The following is an 18,447-nucleotide window of genomic DNA, read 5'->3' on the forward strand; positions in this document are numbered from 1 at the left end:
ATACGAGAATATATCAGAAACGTTCTAGGGGTGCAGGGTATAGAAAAGGTTGGGAACTGCTGGTCTAGCCCTATTTAGGTATATGAAAATGGCATTCAGCACATAGTAACAATTAGCAGCCTCTTTGTATCAGAGTTTGTGGTTTGATGTCACTGAAAAGTCATTTATTCATGTTCAAGACAATTGTCTACACATGATGGAGGTTTTTTGTTTTAAAGCCTATCAAGCTATAGAAAAAAATGGGATGGAATTAGCAATTTCCATACTGTCCCAAACAGAGAAAGTTCTTTTCTACTTAGAAGACTGAATATCAACCTCCCCAAAATTTTAATTTGCACTTCTTATATATGATATAACATATTTTGCTTTTAATGTTCACAGTTCCCAAAGATTCCAATAAACTTTATATTGGTGAAAATAATTTAAATTCAGTTAATATCTATAACAATGTATTTCTAAAATGTATGATTTAGGAGAAATGCATATTAAAAACAACAGTATATTTGTGAATGTTGGTGCTAGATGTATACAGGAGTTTTTATGTAGACTTAAAAAAAATGCAAACTACAGCAGAAATAATGTTAACAATACAAAAATTACAGACCAGGGAAAGTCATGACTAGTTTGACTTTTTATGTTAAGTATATTTCAATTTTACTTAACACTTTCTGGCTCAAATGCATTGTATAAAAAAGGTTTCTATGTTTTAAAAAAAGGAAGATTTTTTTTTTAAATGGTAAAGGTAACTTGCTGAAGTATACTGAATATTCATTCTGAAACTGCAAAGGCTAAGATTCCCCTCTAGTGGCCAACCACTATAAACTATTATTATAAAGAACATCTCTTTACTTTAAAGACTAACCAAATTTACTATTACATAAGCTTTTATATGGCAAAAGATGGGTTAAAACATAAGATGCCATGGGACTCTTTCTTTCCTGCTTTTAATATCTTACTTTTTGCTTTTTCATGTCTTATTTCAAAAGACTAACATACACAAATAAATTGGAAATGTTTACAATTATTACATAGTTCTAAATTATTATTTTTTAATTCCACTATTTCTTTTTGGAAGAAGAAAGACAAATTAAAAGTAGACAATTAAAACAAAATCTAAGTCTAGTTTACAAAAAAAAAAAAAAAAAAAAAAAAAACCCAAACCCACTCTTCACTATACCTTTCTGTTGTTTAAAACCACCCTTGCTTCCATCCCACTTATATATAGCTTCATTTATTGCCTTTGGTTATTTAAAATTTTCAGGTCCATCTCAGTATTTCAGGATCTCATTCTATGCTATACATGTCTTGATCTTCCCTTCTCCCTCTCAGCTCATCCAATCAACATTCACTAAACAGGCAAAAATTATACAAATGAAAGCCAACAGAAAAACTAGTTTAAATCAACAACTTTTAAAAAGTATTTTTTAATTTTCTTAATTCTATTGAATTATGTGCTAACAAAACAATCTGGATGAAAATACATTGTATTTTACTTTATTCATTCATAATTAAATCTATACTTTCATTTTCCTATACCTGAAGAGAAAGGTTTTCGATTAGTGTATGCTATCTGCTCTAACATATGCTGGTGAAAATGGACACTAAACACACAATGGATACAAAAGCTATGAATAGTGCAAAGAGCCATGGAAAGATACACGTTCAGCAATACAAGACAAGACAGAAATATCTGGACATGGATTAGAGAACAAACTAAAGTATACAATATCATCAAGAGAGTAAAAGAATTGAAATGGAAATGAGCTGGTCACATAACAAGAAGAACTGATGGCAGGTGGACCAAGGCAGTTGTACAATGGATCCCACTTGATAAAAAGCACCCATGAAGATGAAACAAGATGGATCGATGACATTAGAAATTATTGTGGGCCCAATTGGTAAAAGAAAGCTCAGGACTGTATAGTTGGAAACATGCGGAAGAGGCCTTCATCCTGCAGTGGATAGACAATTACTAAAATGATGATGATAATTAGCTAAATCCATTCCTCAAGTTCAGCTCACCTTCAGTCAGACCTGTACTTTCCATTTCATTTCTCTTAATTTCACAAATTCACAACATGATAAAACAAGAAATGAAAAATGAACATAATAAACTTACCTGCTGACTACTCAGCCCCAAACTTCCTTGACCACAATATTTACTCTTCTAGATTTAAGGTACCATCTGACGGCCCAAATCTCTATACCTAGCAGCTGGTACCAACTTTAAGGATGCTTCTGACTTGTTTCCAGTATCCCCTTAATCAGCAATACTGACTAAACAGTCTCTCCAATCCCCTGAACACATCCAACCTCTACCACCCATCCCCTAACTATCCTGCTTTCACTCAGATAGCAGGGGAGAAGGGGGGTTTATGATGGCTCCTATATAGTAAGGTGGTCAAGGAGCATCCTCACAACCCTGTCTGTCAGACCCCAAAGTAATGAATCCTCAGTTATTTTAGTTTTGTAGCTTTCTTTGTTACCTGCCATTCTGTTGGGAGGGGGGAACCTTTGGGGATGCTTTCAATTGTCTGCTTTGTTGCGTTGTTGCCCTTCCCCCAGGGGATAGAATATCTCACCCTTATCTGAGAGATGGTTTGTGCTTGGAGTCAGAAGAAATCGAAAGAGAGAGATACCTTGAAGAGCCCGCTGAAAAGACCGATTACCAAAACAAGATGCCACCTGTGGATTGGCTGGGATTCAAATGAACACTGGGACACTGGGAGGAGGAGTATTAAATGCTACTTTGTGGGGTTTTTTTTCTCAGATCTCGCCTTGATTCCCTGTTGTCACTAGCCCCTAATAAAAGTTTCCTTTTGAGACAGTGCTTGTTTCAAGAGTTCTGCTTTCTTGGGTGGCTTAGCTGAGGTAGGTCCTTACATAAGGCAAGATCTGCATAGTGCCAAGCCCGGAGAGGCAGCTGCCTTACCGAGATGGGTCACAACCGACATGCCCCTTCCTACCAGAGATATGGAAGAGGGTACACTGGACAGCTGGAGCAGAGATATTGCCCTGGCAGACCTCGGGGAAGGAACTTCCAGGGACCTGAGAGTGGCAGAACCCATGGCAGAAGGCGACTGAGCCAGGTGGTCTCTTGGAGTTGGAACGAAAGAGGACTGGGAAGGAAAAACTCCGAAGGTAACTTTCACACGAGTGGAGGAAAGAAGAAGGTAAAAAAGAAAGCTCCAGAGCTGGCCCCTCCTGAAAGAGGACTGGTGGATCCGAATTCTGAGAAGATGAAAACCACGTGCAAGAATTCTTCAAGGAACTGAAAGCCCAGCTAAAAGAGCCATTGGAATCGGAGGGAGTAGTAGAAGAGGAAGCAGAGGAAGAAGAGTTGGCAGTGCCTGAGGTGGCGGTGTAGCGAAGCACCTTGCAACAGTGGCACGATGGGCCAGACCACCCCAAAGACCTAGAGCAGCCACACTCCAACCAGCAGAGGTGAAGCCAATTCCACTGGGAGGTGAAATTCGATGGAAATCCCAAAAGATTGGGGTTCTTCTTGGCTCAAGTGTTCACATACATGCAGATACAGTATATGGAAGAACACTGCCCACAGATGGAGAGAAAGTCAGAGTGGTCACCCTCGCAATGGAAGATGCAGCAGCTGACTGGATGGTGACCCTCTACAACTTCAATGCTCCAGAGCTGAGAAATTTTAACTGCTTCATGGCAGCCCTCCAATGTCATTTGGAAGACCACTTGGCAGACAAGAAAGCTCGTGAGCACATGAAGACAGTCAAGCAAGGGTGTCTACCAATAGCCGAATACACCAAGGTATTTCGGGAGTTGGCCAGCCATCTAAACTGGCCAGAGGACATCCTGGTGAGTTGCTTCCAGGATGGCCTAAATGAAGACTTGTACAACACCTGTGTGACCTGTGGGATCCCAGGGCACTTGTACGATTGGTGCCTCTTAGCAGAAGAGGTAGAAATAGATCAATGCAAGCACCAACACTGCCCAGTGAAACCCACTTTCAAACCAACACTAGAGAAGAGAGCTGAGATTGTCCAGTCACCAACCATACCCCAATCCACTGCATGCTTCAAGTGTGGGAAAGAGGGGACCAGCAATCCACCGGCAGATCTATGAAAGCTACACCACGACCAAGAGAGCTGGCAATGGCGTTCAAAGAGACTGTGGAACTCCCCCAAGCCCAGAAGTCTGAGGGTTGAGTTCTGGTTCCTGCAAATGATGACTCTGAGGCGGCTGAGAGTAACTACCAGGACGACCACTTGGTAAGTGGCTCAATTGACCCTATTACTGTGCCCCTAGAACTGTCCATACCAGGTACTGGGAATAGAGTAAAACTAGCAGCTTTACTGGACTTAGGCTGTACTCACTTCATAGTGAGCCCAGAATTAGTGGGGAAGATGGGAATATCCGTCAGGAGATTAAAGACCCAATCATTTTCTGCCAGATTGATGGGTCCATCGCAGGGGAAGTCCCTGCCAGTTTTGTTACCAGACCCTTGCACATTGACATGGGAGACCACTCAGAAACGTTAGCATTTGTTGTGGTACCTAGCATGGAGTGGCCATTAGAATTAGGCTTGGTGTGGCTAAAGAAATGGAACCCCATAGTGGATTGGAGAGAAGGGCATTTGAAATTCCTGAAGGAGGTAGCCCCTCTCCTATCCAGAAGAAAAGGCAGGAGGCATGGACTACATCGTGAATTAGCCTCCGCTATCAGCGAACAGGAATTACAGAGCCTCCCACCGGAATACCAAGACCTGGCCGAAGTGTTCAGTGAACAGAAGTTGAATGAGCTTCTGCCCCATTGACCCACAGACTGTGCCACTGAAGTTATCCGGGGGGGGGCAAGATTCCCAAATCAAAGTTGTACTCCATGACCCCAAGAAAACTTAATGAGCTTCATAAGTTTATTGAAAAGAACTTAGTGCAGGGTTTTATCCAGCCTGCAAAACCCCGGGTGGCAGCCCCCATGCTATTCAGAGAAAAGAAGGATGGGTCACTTCATCTCTGGATAGATTATAAAGGCCTGAATGCTGTATGCATGGAGAACCTGTCCCCCTTCCCCTCATAAAGGACATGTTAGCACACCTGTCAAAAGGAAAATTTTCTCCAAACTGGATTTGCAGGAGGCATATTACCACAGAAGAATAAGGGAGGAGGGTGAATGGAAGACTGCGTTTAATTGCTCCATGGGTTGTTTCCAATTTAAGGTACTATCTTTTCTACTGCAAGGGGCCCCTGCTGTGTTTATGCAATTAATTAATGAAGTTCTGTCTGAGCACCTCTACAAAGGGGTTTTAGTTTACCTTGATGACATCTTGATCTACGCGTAAACCAAGGCAGAACACGTTAAATTAGTTAGAACAGTACTGAATAAACTGCACTCTGCTAAATTATATGCCAAACTCTCTAAATGTGAATTCCATAAGGATGATATTGACTATGTGGGTTACCGCATTTCCAGTAAGGGGGTTGAAATGGACCTGGAAAAAGTATGAGTTGTGCTAGAGTGGGCTCCTCTTCGTACTAGAAAGCAGCTGCAAAGTGTTTTAGGTTTCGCAAATTTTTACCGGCAGTTTATTTCCTCATTTGCACAAATTGCATTCCCCATAATGAATCTATTAAAGACTAAGGGAGCAGACAAACTGAAACCCAGCCAGCTGCTGAAGTGGACGGGGGAGTGCCAAGCTGTATTTGAGAAGTTAAAGAGATTGTTCTCTATGGAGCCAATTTTAATGCACCCAGACCCAGAGAAAGCTTTTGTCATTCAGGCCGATACTAGCAATGTGGCTGTAAGAGCAGCCTTACTTCAAAGGAATGAGGAAGGCCAGCTGCAACAGTGGGCAGGTTGGGAGAAGAAAGCCTATGCTGTGCGATGGGCCCTTCTAACCTGGAGATATTTCCTAGAGGGGAGCAAAATACCGTCCCAAGTGTGGATTGATCATAAGAACCTGGAAGCAATGAAAACTCCTAGGAAATTGTTCCCTAAACAAGCACGGTGGTCCCAACATTTCCATCGATTTAACTTTACAATCCATTACCTCCCTGGGGGGAGGAACTTCTTAGCAGATGGTTTATCTAGAATGCTGCAATATAACTGTTAAATTGGAAGTAATTGAACCATTTATGCCTCCTAAGCAATTTGTAGTGTCTGTCACTACTCAAGCACAGAGCAAAACAATGGATCCAATAAATTGAACAGTGTGCCAGGAATTCAAAAAAGCACTAGAGACTGATAAGTGGTTTATGCTTAATCAAAGATGACCTGATCTGGGTTGTAGAGAAACTATACATGCCAGAAAGCGTAAGACTGAGAATAATGCAAGCTGGGCACAATTCTAAGATTGTGGGACATTTTGGATTTGTTAAAACTCTACATCTACTAAAAAGATAATTTTGGTGGCCTTCTTTTAAAAAGGACATAGAGAACTATGTGGCAAGCTGCCCCACATGTGCTGCAGCTAAGCGATGGCAAGGGAAGACACTGGGACTTTTACAGCCAATGGGGTGCCCTTCAGCACCCTGGAAAGAGATCTTTATGGATTTTATTGTAGAGCTCCTTGAAAGCTTTGGAAATACAGTTATTTGGGTGGTTATGGACCTGTACTCTAGACTAGCTCATTTCATCCCTTGCCCAAAAATTTCTAACAGCCAAAATGCTAGCTAAACTGTTTGTGCAAAATATGTATCGCTTCCATGGGGCCCCACAACGCATTGTATCAGATAAGGGGGTCCAATTCACTTCTAAGTTCTGGAGAGCTTTTCTAGATCTTTTGAGTTCTAGTTAAGGATTCTCATCTAGTCATCATCCTCAAATGAATGGGGAGAGAGAATGACTGAACTCAGTTCTAGAACAGTATCTTAGATCGGGGTGTCAAACTGCTGGCCCACGGGCCGGACGTGTTATCCAGAAGCCGTGGCCATCCCATTGCCGGTAATGGCAAAATTATCCCGATACGTTTCGCGAGGTCATGTGACCTCGTGAGTTTGACATGCCTGCCTTAGATGGTTTATCAACTATCAGCAAGGTAATTGGACTGATCTGTTGCCTTTTGCAGAAATGGCGTATAATAATGCTGTGCATTCAAGTGCTTTTCAGGTTGCCAATGAGCAGACATTTGTCCCCATTCCGGAGTTATCTTCCAAAGGACTTGAAATCCCCTCTTTGCAAGAATGATCAAACAATTACAAAACACCTGGCCAGTAGTATGTAAAGCAGTAGATGAGGCCAGAAACGCCTATAAAGGCCATGCTGATAAAAAGAAAGTAGAGCAAAAACCTTTTAGGATTGGAGATAAGGTTTATATGTCTACAAAATACTTACAATCCTTGCAGCCCTCTAAGAAATTGGGGCCTAAATTTGTAGGACCTTTTCCTATTAAACACATTATTAACCCAGTGATGGTGGAACTAGAGCTCCGTAAGCTCCATCCTGTCTTTCATTGTAGTTTACTCAAACTGGAGATTACTTCTACCCTTAGGCCTCCGGCCCCTCCTGTACCTGTGCTGATGTGGGTAGAAGGAGAACATTTCAAATTACATGAAATTTTCAACTCTCGAAAGCACCATGGTTCCAATACTTAGTAGCTTGGAAAAACCTCCCTTTTGCACAAAACAAATGGGTGTACAACAAGCATGTTAAAGCTCCTAAACTACTTAAATGATTTCATGCAAAGTATCCTGACAAACCTGACTGATGTGACTGTTTTATTTATTTTCTTTCCTTTCTCTTTTTGTTTTACAGGTGGATTTCCCATTTTTCTAGGGGGTCCATATGTCAGGCTCCAAAGTAATGTATTCTTATTTTAGCTTTCTTTGTTGCCTGCCATTCTATTTAGAGGGGGGAGCCTTTGGGGATGCTTTGTACTGTCTGCTTTGTTGCCTTGTTGCCCTTCCCCCAGGGGATGGAATGTCTCATCCTTATCTGAGAGATGGTTTGTGCTTGTAGCCAGAAGAAACTGAAAGTGAGAGAGACCTTGAAGAGCCCGCAGAAAAGACCAGTTACCAAAACACAATGCCACCCATGGATTGGCTGGGAGTCAAATGAACACTGGGGGAAGGAGTATTAAATGCTACTTTTAATATATCACTTTGTGGATTTTTATCTCAGATCTTGCCTTGATTCCCTGCTGTCACTAGCCCCTAATAAAAGTTTTCTTTTGAGACAATGCTTGTTTCAAGAGTTCTGCTTTGTTGGGTAGCTTAATTGTCTCTTACCCTTACATCCCTGTGTTTCACCCAGGGGAAAATAAATAATAATACCCCACTTGACATCTATCCACCACCTATTCAAAAGCTCAAAACTTGCAGATTTGAGCTCTTTAAATAGAGAGGGGCCAAACAGCAGATTAAATTGAGAAGATGGCTGTTGCTTCACATAGTCAATCCAACAGTAATCAACAGCAGGATGGCCCTCTCTCAAGACACTTCTCCTCTGAGACTAGATTAAGCTTGGCACAGGGTTACTTGCCATCTTCTACCAAGCTGCAAAGCAGAAACAGACAGATAAGTCTGTTGCTTCAAATGATCTAACATTAGCAATGGATTGTAAATTTCTTCTGGTCAGCTGCTGTGAAGATGCTTCTCAAAAGAGCATGTATTGAGTAGTCTCTGATGCACATAAAATGGCAACTGAATAATTATGCAGCTGTATATTTATTTCTCATGAAAATTTTTAAGAAATCTGGTGTCCCTTATGCACAGAATTACAGCACATGCAAAACTGATTCTTTCATAAGATTTAGTTCACAAAATGCACCAATTAGAAACAGTATCAATCCATAGCAAGGAGAACAATGAGCTGTATGCAGAGATGCCTAGGGCTAACATCTGTCACAGTGAATATTTGCAAATAAACAAACCTATTAAGTCAAAATCTCCTTGTGGATAATTTGCAAATGTCAAACATGGATTAACTCATTTGAAAAATGTTCTGCTTAAAATAGTTGTCCTTGAAGTAAAATATGTTAATTGTTATCTTTCTTTCTTTTAGAGCACCACTGAAGAAACAAATTTTACCATAAAACAAGTCAAACTTGAAATATTCTCATAGCTTTATATGAAGATTAATTGAGAAAGAGAAACAGTAAGAGAGACAGAAATCTTTCTTGGATGAAAGTGAATAAAAAAATAACAGATGTACACCAAGCTTTCAGTATGGACGGCAAACATGTGTATAAATTCTATATCCTTCTATATGCATGTTGCATATAAATAACCTTTTCTACTTTTGAATCTAAAGTATATCTTTTCCCCTCAATTAACCTGAGAAAATGTATTGTCTTCACTGTCATATCCTTCAAGAACAAGGTTAAATATTCAATATGATCAAGTCTATCCCAATAGCAACCTTTAGCATTCCAGATGTTGGTGATAATAACAATATGTACACATGTTTCTTTCAGAAAAAAATATGCAATTGTTATGCAAAATCCAGAAAAGTGAAAGTAGAAAATAGGAAATAAATTAAAGGCAGGGTGTAAGGAAAAAAAAATCTCATAACACATTTTCTTTCAGAATAGGCAACATTATGCAAAGCTAGAAAAGAGTTAAGAAATAGTAAGACAAAAAAATTAAAGACATGAGAAAAAAGAAGGAAAATAACTAGGTTTAATTTGCACTAGTACCATTCACTATGCTTGTTATATTTCTAGTGTTGGAAGCTTCCATCACATACTGTCTTTGTTTCTTTATTTTTTTCAGACTAAGACAGAAAAACGTAAGATCCCTTTCAGAGGGAGTATGCTCTTGGAAACTCAAAAATAGTTTGAAGTATAATATTTCAAAAATACTCAGTGTTGCTCTCAGTGAAACTGATTCTTCATGAATAAACCTAGAATTTGGAATTGGCTTACTTCTATTGTTTTCATACATCACCAGAACTGCCTCTTTACTTTTAATCTTAATTGCAGAATTTTTTTTCCTATGGATATTCACCATTCTCTCACTTTCCCATCTTTTTCACAATGTTCTTTCTAGAGTCTAGACAATAGCTGTTGTGTTCTCCGTTCGCTTGCGAATGTTGAAGAGACATGGTTGCAATAATCAATGCTTTCTTCTCCTACTCCAACTCCAAGCAAAAAACAAAAGGCACACAGGCCTTTTATAGGGCTTGAAACCCGGACAGCATGAACCAATAAGATGTCTTCTTTCTTTGCACCTTGCGCATGCGCACAAGGCTGGCTCCTCTTTGTCTGGTCCCAGGCAGCTTTTAGAATGCCCGGGACCATTTGCAACAATTCTGAGCCTGCTGAGTTTCCTCATCAGGCCCAGGACACAACACCCCTCCTCCCTGGATAGAACACAAACAATTCCAATTTCTTACAATCATAATAAAATAAATCAAAAGGAAATAATAGTCTGTTCACATGCAGACACTCTTCTTCTGCTAACAAAGTTAGCCAACCCACCACTCTCTAATGTGGACTTCGCGTGTCTATCTTCTACCCCACAAAGTTCCCATCTCCTCAACCTAGACCTGTAAAGTACTGACAAGAACCTCACATATTCGCCTAGATGCTTAGGAAGGGCCTTAGCCCATTGAGACCTACGTAAGGCTAGGGAGGGTGCCTGGTCTGTCAGTTCACCTGCCCGGCTAGGCAGACCAGGACTTGTTCTTAAGGGCACCTGGCCTATCGGCTCGTCTGTTGGGCTCGCTAGACCAGGACTTTTATGCACAAGTTTTGCAGGTGACCCCTGGTGAGGCGTGCCAGCAGAATTGCCAGAGCTCTCCCCAGGCTCCGTGAGAGCAGCTGAAATTCCCCAACCCTCTGAATTGGCTGAGGATGCCCTGACTACTCTGGATGGAGTTCCAGGGAACTTAGTCCCTTGAGCCTGCGACCAGTCTCGGACGTGACCTGTGTTGCAGGTGTGCCCCAATACTCCTACTCCCCTGTGGCCGAGGTGCCAGCATCAGGAGTCGCCTCATTAGCAAACCCCGCCTCAGGTAAATTCCTGTTTGGAGCTCTTGTGGATATGCATGACTCCCTGTTCGGCGCAATAGCTGAACTCTGAGGATGTCCTTGCACGTCCCCTGGGAGACCCCTAGTGACCTGCGGTACATCCCAGGAACAGTGAGATCATGTCTCATAAGGTTGACCTGAATTGTGAGATTGTGTCTCAGGATGTTGACCTGAAGTCCGACTTAATTCCTGGTCCCCCTTCCCCCCAAGAGCAGAGGCAGGAGCGGAATCCACAGGGGACAACTGCCAGAACAGTTGATCGATGTGATGCCGCAAGACGTGGCCATCTCCCAAGGTCACTTCGTATGATAGAGGTCCAGAGATCTTACAGATGACAGCAGGAACCCACAGATGACCAGGAGTGTAGTTCCTAGCCCAGACCGGATCACCCAACTGTAGTCTCCTTGGTGCCCGTGGATGTGACACCTGTGAAGCTACCCGGTCTGGGTGCAGCCTGTCCAATTTAGTAATGAGTCTGCGACCCCAGCAAAGTTCAGCTGGGCTCTTCCCTATGGACGTGCAAGGTGTGGTGTGGTGTGCAAGAGGAAAGTCAGCTAACCTGTGATGCCAGTTACCGTAAGTCAATTTCTTGAGGGCATCTTTGGTGGTACGCACCATCCTTTCAGCCATTCCATTGGAAGGATGGATGGAAAGGAACTGAAGTTGCATGGTGGATCAGGTTAGCCTAAATAAAAGCCTGGAAGAGGTAAATTGGGGTCCATTATCTGAAACCAGAACATCTGGAAGAGCGTGTGAAACAAAAATCCCTTTCAACACCTGGATTGTCTTGGAGGAAAAGGAACAACCTCTAACCACTTAGAATGGCTATCAACAACAACCAGGAAGAATTGCCCCTGAAAGGGCCCAGCGTAATCTATATGCACCCTAGACCATGGGGTTTGAGTTTCCTCCCACCTATGAACTGGTGCCTGAGGCATTTCAGGCCATGACTGTTGGCACACTTGGCACCCGTGCACCTGGGCCTCGATGGCTTTATCGAGCCCAGGCCATCAAAGATGGCTGCGCGCAAGCGCTTTCATCCTGACTATCCCAGGATGTCCCTCATGCAGAGAGATCAAGATTCTAGACCTCAATGAGGCTGGGATGACTACCCTGCTACCCCATAAAAGGCACCCCTTAAAGGTAGACAGTGCATGTCTCCTTTGCCAAAAACTTTGAAATGTCGCATCTGGACACGTGTCAGACCATCCTGACAACACCCATGTCAGCACGCATGTAAGTGTGTGATCAGTGGCAGTTTCAGCAGCCATGTCTCTAGCATTGAGGGGAGATTGAGGCAGCTCCTGAATGGAAAGAATATTTATGGCAGGAGCAGGGTCTCCTTCTACCTGAATTAAAGGCAATCTGCTTAGGCCATCTGCATGGCCCATTTCTTTTCCGGGTTTGTGAACTAGGGTGTAGTCATATGCTGACAGGAAAATGGACCATCTCAGCATACAAGGAGAAATGATATGTGGAGTCTGTTTGTTAGTAATAAACAACCCTAACAGAGGCTTATGGTCTGTATAGGCTGTGAAATGGCAGCCATATAAGAAATCATGAAATTTCTTTATGCCAGCTACTATGGCCATGGCTTCTCTTTCAAACTGAGCGTAATTCCGTTCTGCAGATAACAGAGTCCTTGAATAATAGGCCACAGGGACTTGTGTCCCATCAGCTTTCAGATGGCTAAGTACTGCTCCCACCCCATAAAGAGATGCATCACATGCGATGCAAACAGACAGTTGCTCATTGAAATGTGCTAAAACAGCATTAGAAGTGAGCAAGGCCTTAACCTCATTGAAGCTCTTGTCATGGACTTTAGTCCACTGCCAAGGAGCCTGCTTGTCTAAGAGCCTATGTAATGGCTCTGCCACTGCAGTTTTGTGTGGAAGAAATGCATGGTAAAAATTTAAGAGCCCCAAGAAGGCTTGCAGCTCACTCTTGGACTTGGGGCTTGGGGCCTGTTGAATAGCTTGTAGTTTAGCTTCAGTAGGATGAATGCCTTGGGCATCAATCCTGAAACCTAAGAAGTCAGTGGAAGTGACTCCTATCTTGCATTTATCCTGCTTTAGCTTAAGGCCTGCTTTTCTAAAACGAAGCAAGACAGCTCTTAATCTTTCTGCTAAATTTTGAGATGACTCCCCAGCAATGAGGACGTCATCAAAGTAGAGACAGACCCCAGAATACCTTGAAATGTGCTCTCCATGACACTTTGGAATATGCCAGGGGCTACATTTACCCCAAAATGCAGTCTCTTGACCTTGAATGCCCCTCTGTGAGTTACAATAGTCTGAGCCTCTGCAGCTGCCTCATCAACAGGTAGCTGTTGATAGGCCTGTGCCAGGTCAAGTTTCGCAAAAATGCGCCCCCCCCTTGAGGGAGACCAGGATGTGGCTTACAACAGGGACTGGATAAGTGTGCTGTTGCAATGCCTTATTCAGTGTACACTTGTAGTCTGCACATATACGTATTTCCCCATTAGCCTTTAGAGGCGTTACTATGGGAGTTTCCCATGGACTAGAATCCACAGGTTCTAAAATGCCCTGCTGGAGCAATTTGTCCAGTTCAGCATCTATTTTGTCCTTGAGGGCAAAAGGTACCCTCCTAGGCTTAACCCTGATCGGCGTGATGTTTGGGTCTAACCGTAGTGAACTTGGGGGCCTCTTGTAGCATCCTAACTCAGAGCTAAACACATCTGCAAATTCCTTGCAGACTTCTGCAAGACTTAACATTTGCAAATGGTGCAGCCCCGTGACTTGGATTCCCAGGGCCTTGAATCAATCGAGTCCAATAAGACTTGTGCGTTCACCCCCAACAACCACCACATCCAGGGGACTTTCAAAATCCTTATGTTGTACCCTAAGGGTGGCCTCCCCCTTAATACACACCATAGAATTCTGAAAATCTGTAAGAATGAGGTTGGATGGTCTAAGTTTAATTAGAAGGCCACCTCTGCTGCATATCCTTTTAAAGGTATTAATTGAAATAATGGAAAGAACGGACCCTGTGTCCAACTCCATCAATAAGGGAACCCCTTACATTAATGGAAAGTTTCTTCTTAAGGGGCTTGTGTGTCCCTGTTCTCAAAATACTCCTGCGCAATGCGCAGAACCCCATCCTATGCTGGCTGGGGACCCTGGTACCTTTCAGATGCAATTCTTCACGAGGTTGGACCTTCTGGTGCCCCAAACAGACGGATGCGATGTGACCTTGCTTGCCACACACTCTGCAAATGACGGAGCGAAACCTGCAGTCAGCTTGCTTGTGGCGTCCTCCGCACCCAAAGCATTGAAAAGATGCTGGGACCTTGTCCGAACGTTCCTTCTGCCTCTTTCCAGTTGACTGGTGAAGCTTATCCACCTCTTCTTCAGGATCCACTTCCAATTCTTCTCGAGCATCCTCTTGATGGACTGTAGCTGTTTCTGGATGGTTCCTGGTGGGCCGTAAGGCCTCCACAGCCCCACCTGCTGCTTCCTCAGCTGTCACCTCTCACAGGGCATCTTGGAAAGAGACATCTTCCTTTGCGAAAATCTTCTGCTGTAAGTCTCTGCTCATCAAACCACATACACAGCGATCTCACAGCCTCTCTTCCAGATCCTTGAACTCACAAGGTCTGGCTGCTTGCCTTAAGGCCACAATAAAGTCTGTAGCAGATTCACCCGGCCACTGGTCTCTCTGTTCGAACGCGTGCCTTCAAGCAATGACGGATAACTTTGGCTAGAAGTGTTCCTTCAGCATTTTCTTTAAGTCAGCGTATGTTACTGACTCCAGCGTTGCAGGGGCCACCAGATTCTCTGCGATGTCAAAAGCTTCTTGTCCACAGGCACACAAAAGAGTTGCTGCCTTCAGGCCGTCTTCTCTTATCTGATTTACTCTGAAGTAATTCTCAACCCGTGCTATGTATGAAGTCCATCTCTCAGGGTGTGAGACATCAAATTCAGATAAGTGGCCAATCTTCGCCATCCTCTAGTTCACCACTCGCTCCTCTGCAAACTTCTGTTGGGGAAAGGGTCGTGTAGCTGAGCTCACCCTCCAGCGATGCTATACTGACAGGCTGGGACGCTGATTCAGACGCCGTTTCCCCCTCTTCAGGACTTTCTGGGTGAGTCCTTAAAACTTTTTTTTCTTCAGCTTACAAAGAATCCCATCCTCGTCGCCAGTGTTGTGTTCTCCGTTCACTTGTGAATGATGAAGAGACATGGTTGCAATAATCAATGTTTTATTCTCCTACTCCAACTCCATGCAAAAAGCAAAAGGCACGCAGGCCTTTTATAGTGCTTGAAACCCGGACAGCGTGAACCAATAAGATGTCTTCTTTCTTCGAGCCTTGCGCATGCGCACAAGGCTGGCTCTGCTTTGTCTGGTCCGGGGCAGCTTTTAGAATGCCCGGGACCATTTGCAACAATTCTGGGCCTGCTGAGTTTCTTCATCAGGCCCAGGACACAACAATAGCCATAATGAAAAAGCCACAAAGATGCAATTAGATAATAAGAGAAGTTACTTTTGTTTGGCAATTAGCTGTTTAAAGTATTTTCCTTAATGTTATTAAGGAAATTCCTTATTCCTTAATGTTATTGCATCTTGATGTTTAATCTAAGAATGCTTTAATTATGATCTCTTGTCAGTGGATATGTTATGATATAGTAATAGTAATAGTAATAGTAGTAAAGTTGGAAGGGACCTTGGAGGTCATCTAGTCCAACCCCCTGCTCGGGCAGGAAACCCTACACCATTTCGGACAAATGGCTGTCCAGTCTCTTCTTAAAAACTTCCAGTGTTGGAGCATTTACTGCTTCTGGAGGCAAGCTGTTCCACTGATTAATTGTTCTCACTGTCAGGAAGTTTCTCCTTAGTTCTAGGTTGCTTCTCTCCTTGATTAGTTTCCACCCGTTGCTTCTTGTCCTGCCTTCAGGTGCTTTGGAAAATAGCTTAATTCCCTCTTCTTTATGGCAGCCCCTGAGATATTGGAATACTGCTATCATGTCCCCCCTTGTCCTTCTCTTCGTTAAACTAGACATACCCAATTCTCGCAACCGTTCCTTATATGTTTTAGCCTCCAGTCCCCTAATCATCTTTGTTGCTCTTCTCTGTACTCTTTCTAGAGTCTCAACATCTTTTTTACATCGTGGTGACCAAAACTGGATGCAGTATTCCAAGTGTGGCCTTACCAAGGCATTGAAGAGTGGTATTAATACTTCACGTGATCTTGATTCTATCCCTCTGTTAATGCAGCCTAGCACTGTGTTGGCCTTTTTGGCAGCTGCAGCACACTGCTGGCTCATATTTAAGGTGATTGTCTACTAGGACTCCGAGGTCCCTCTCACAGTTACTACTATTGAGCATGGTGCCACCTATGCTGTACTTGTGCATTTGGTTTTTCTTGCCTAAATGTAGAACCTTGCTTTTTTCACCATTGAATTTCATTTTGTTAGTTAGTGCCCAGTGTTCAAGTCTGTCCAGATCCTTCTGTATCTTAAGCCTGTCTTCTGGAGTGTTGGCTATTCCTGCCAGCTTGGTGTCATCTGCAAATTTGATGAGTTCCCCATCTATCCCTTCATCCAAATCGTTGATGAAGATGTTGAAGAGTACTGGGCCCAGAACAGAGCCCTGGGGCACCCCACTACACACTTCCCTCCATATAGATGCAGTTCCATTGAGGACCACTCGCTGAGTACGGCCGGTCAGCCAGCTACGGATCCATCTGGTGGTGGTTCTGTCTACCCCACATTTTTCTATCTTGTCAAGTAGTAGGTTGTGATCTATTTTATTTTATTTTATAAGGTTAAATTTATTTTAAAACAAAAGTAGCATAAAACATAGTATGTTCTCCAGTAATATGCTATTAGATTTTTGGTAACATAATGAGATATTTTTTGTCCTTCATAATTTTCCTTCTTACCATAGTTTAGCTAAGATTCCTTTGTGTCAGCCTATTGCCAAGACATATATTCATTTTCTTCAATGTTTCCTAAAGGGATGAAAAGCAAGTCATAGATTGCTGTATTCAAACTGTTCATCTGTCAAAACTGAAACACAGAATTAGGCAATCTTCACATTTCTTTCCAGCCTAACTGTCCTCAAAGGGGTTCAGGTCTGCATTTTTCTTCACAGTTTCCTGCTATAAATCTCTTTTGGGAGAAATCAAAGGAATCTAAATTTGTTATTTTTCATTCTTTCTTTTCCTGTTTCCCAAAAAGTTTGAGATAGATTTTCTGTACACTGGTAACTGTGGTAAGTTAGTAAAACTCATTAAAAGGAATGTTTCGATATAAATTTGAGTTGCATTTAACACATTCAGGAGTGATCAAAGTCAATTACATCTATTGAGAAGATTTATGATTGTTAAAAAAGGTGAGGGGAGATTTGTACTGTGATAACCATAATCAAAGCAGCATTAAATACTTACTTGGTAATTTTCACAATGAATGCACATTCTGAAATAATCTTAATTGAAATCTCTATTGAATTACCCTGGACACTGTTTATTTCAGCAATGGTTTAAGGCAGTGGTTCTCAACCTTTCTAATGCCGCGACCCCATAATACAGTTCCCCATGTTGTGGTGACCCCCAACCACTTATACATCAGCGGGTGCCAGGGGCGTGGCCAAAGAAAAGGGGGAAAAAATGGCGGCCAGCCTTGTTTGGCGATCCCCGTGAAATGGTCGTTCGACCCCAAATGGGGTCCCGACCCACAGGTTGAGAACCACTGGTTTAAGGTTATATAAAAGTTACAATAATCCTATGGCCATTTTGTCTATCTGAGGTTAAAAGAAACACACATACATACACTCAAACAACTGACACATTAAAATAAGATAATGGAACACTCTTTAACTCATGAAAAAAAAATACACAACATTTACAGATAGCCTATACAGATGTTATATCTAGTTCATATAAAGAACAAAAAGTGTTTTAATCAAACCATTTCAATGCCAAACTAGATGTTTTGCAAGTTTGTAATGATTGGTACATAAAAATTGGAAAAATTGGAATTACAAGAAGACATGGATTGGGAGATAAGAGTTTTGAGAAGCAAATGATTTGTTCAGTGCACAACTGCTTCATGCAGCAAAAACACAGACGCAACACCAGGGCATGGACAATAGTGCAATCAAATCAATAATGTAATGTCAGTCAGTGCATGGAGATGTATAATCCAGTCAATCAGGACATTTCCAACTATAGATTGAAACATATCATATTAAATATACAATTTAAATTTAGAAAGTCAAACTGAGCAGGTCTGTCAGAAAATTTGAGCTAGAGTGCAAACAATCAATTATAACTTTAATTTATCAATGGAAGTAACAGATTTGGTATACTGAACTTATGTGAAAGACAAAGAGAACATATGGAAATATAGGAGAAAGTAAGAGATATTGTGACAACCACAGCAGGAAAAATTTTCAACTATTTCAGAGAAAAAGATTTAAGCTTACAGAGCAAATTATTATAATAGTCAAAACTAGATGGAGATGAACATTTTGGGTAACAATGACTT

This window comes from Crotalus tigris, unplaced genomic scaffold (assembly GCF_016545835.1).
Source record: "Crotalus tigris isolate CLP2741 ecotype Arizona unplaced genomic scaffold, ASM1654583v1 scf7180000017792.2578787, whole genome shotgun sequence".
Classification (NCBI taxonomy): domain Eukaryota; kingdom Metazoa; phylum Chordata; class Lepidosauria; order Squamata; family Viperidae; genus Crotalus; species Crotalus tigris.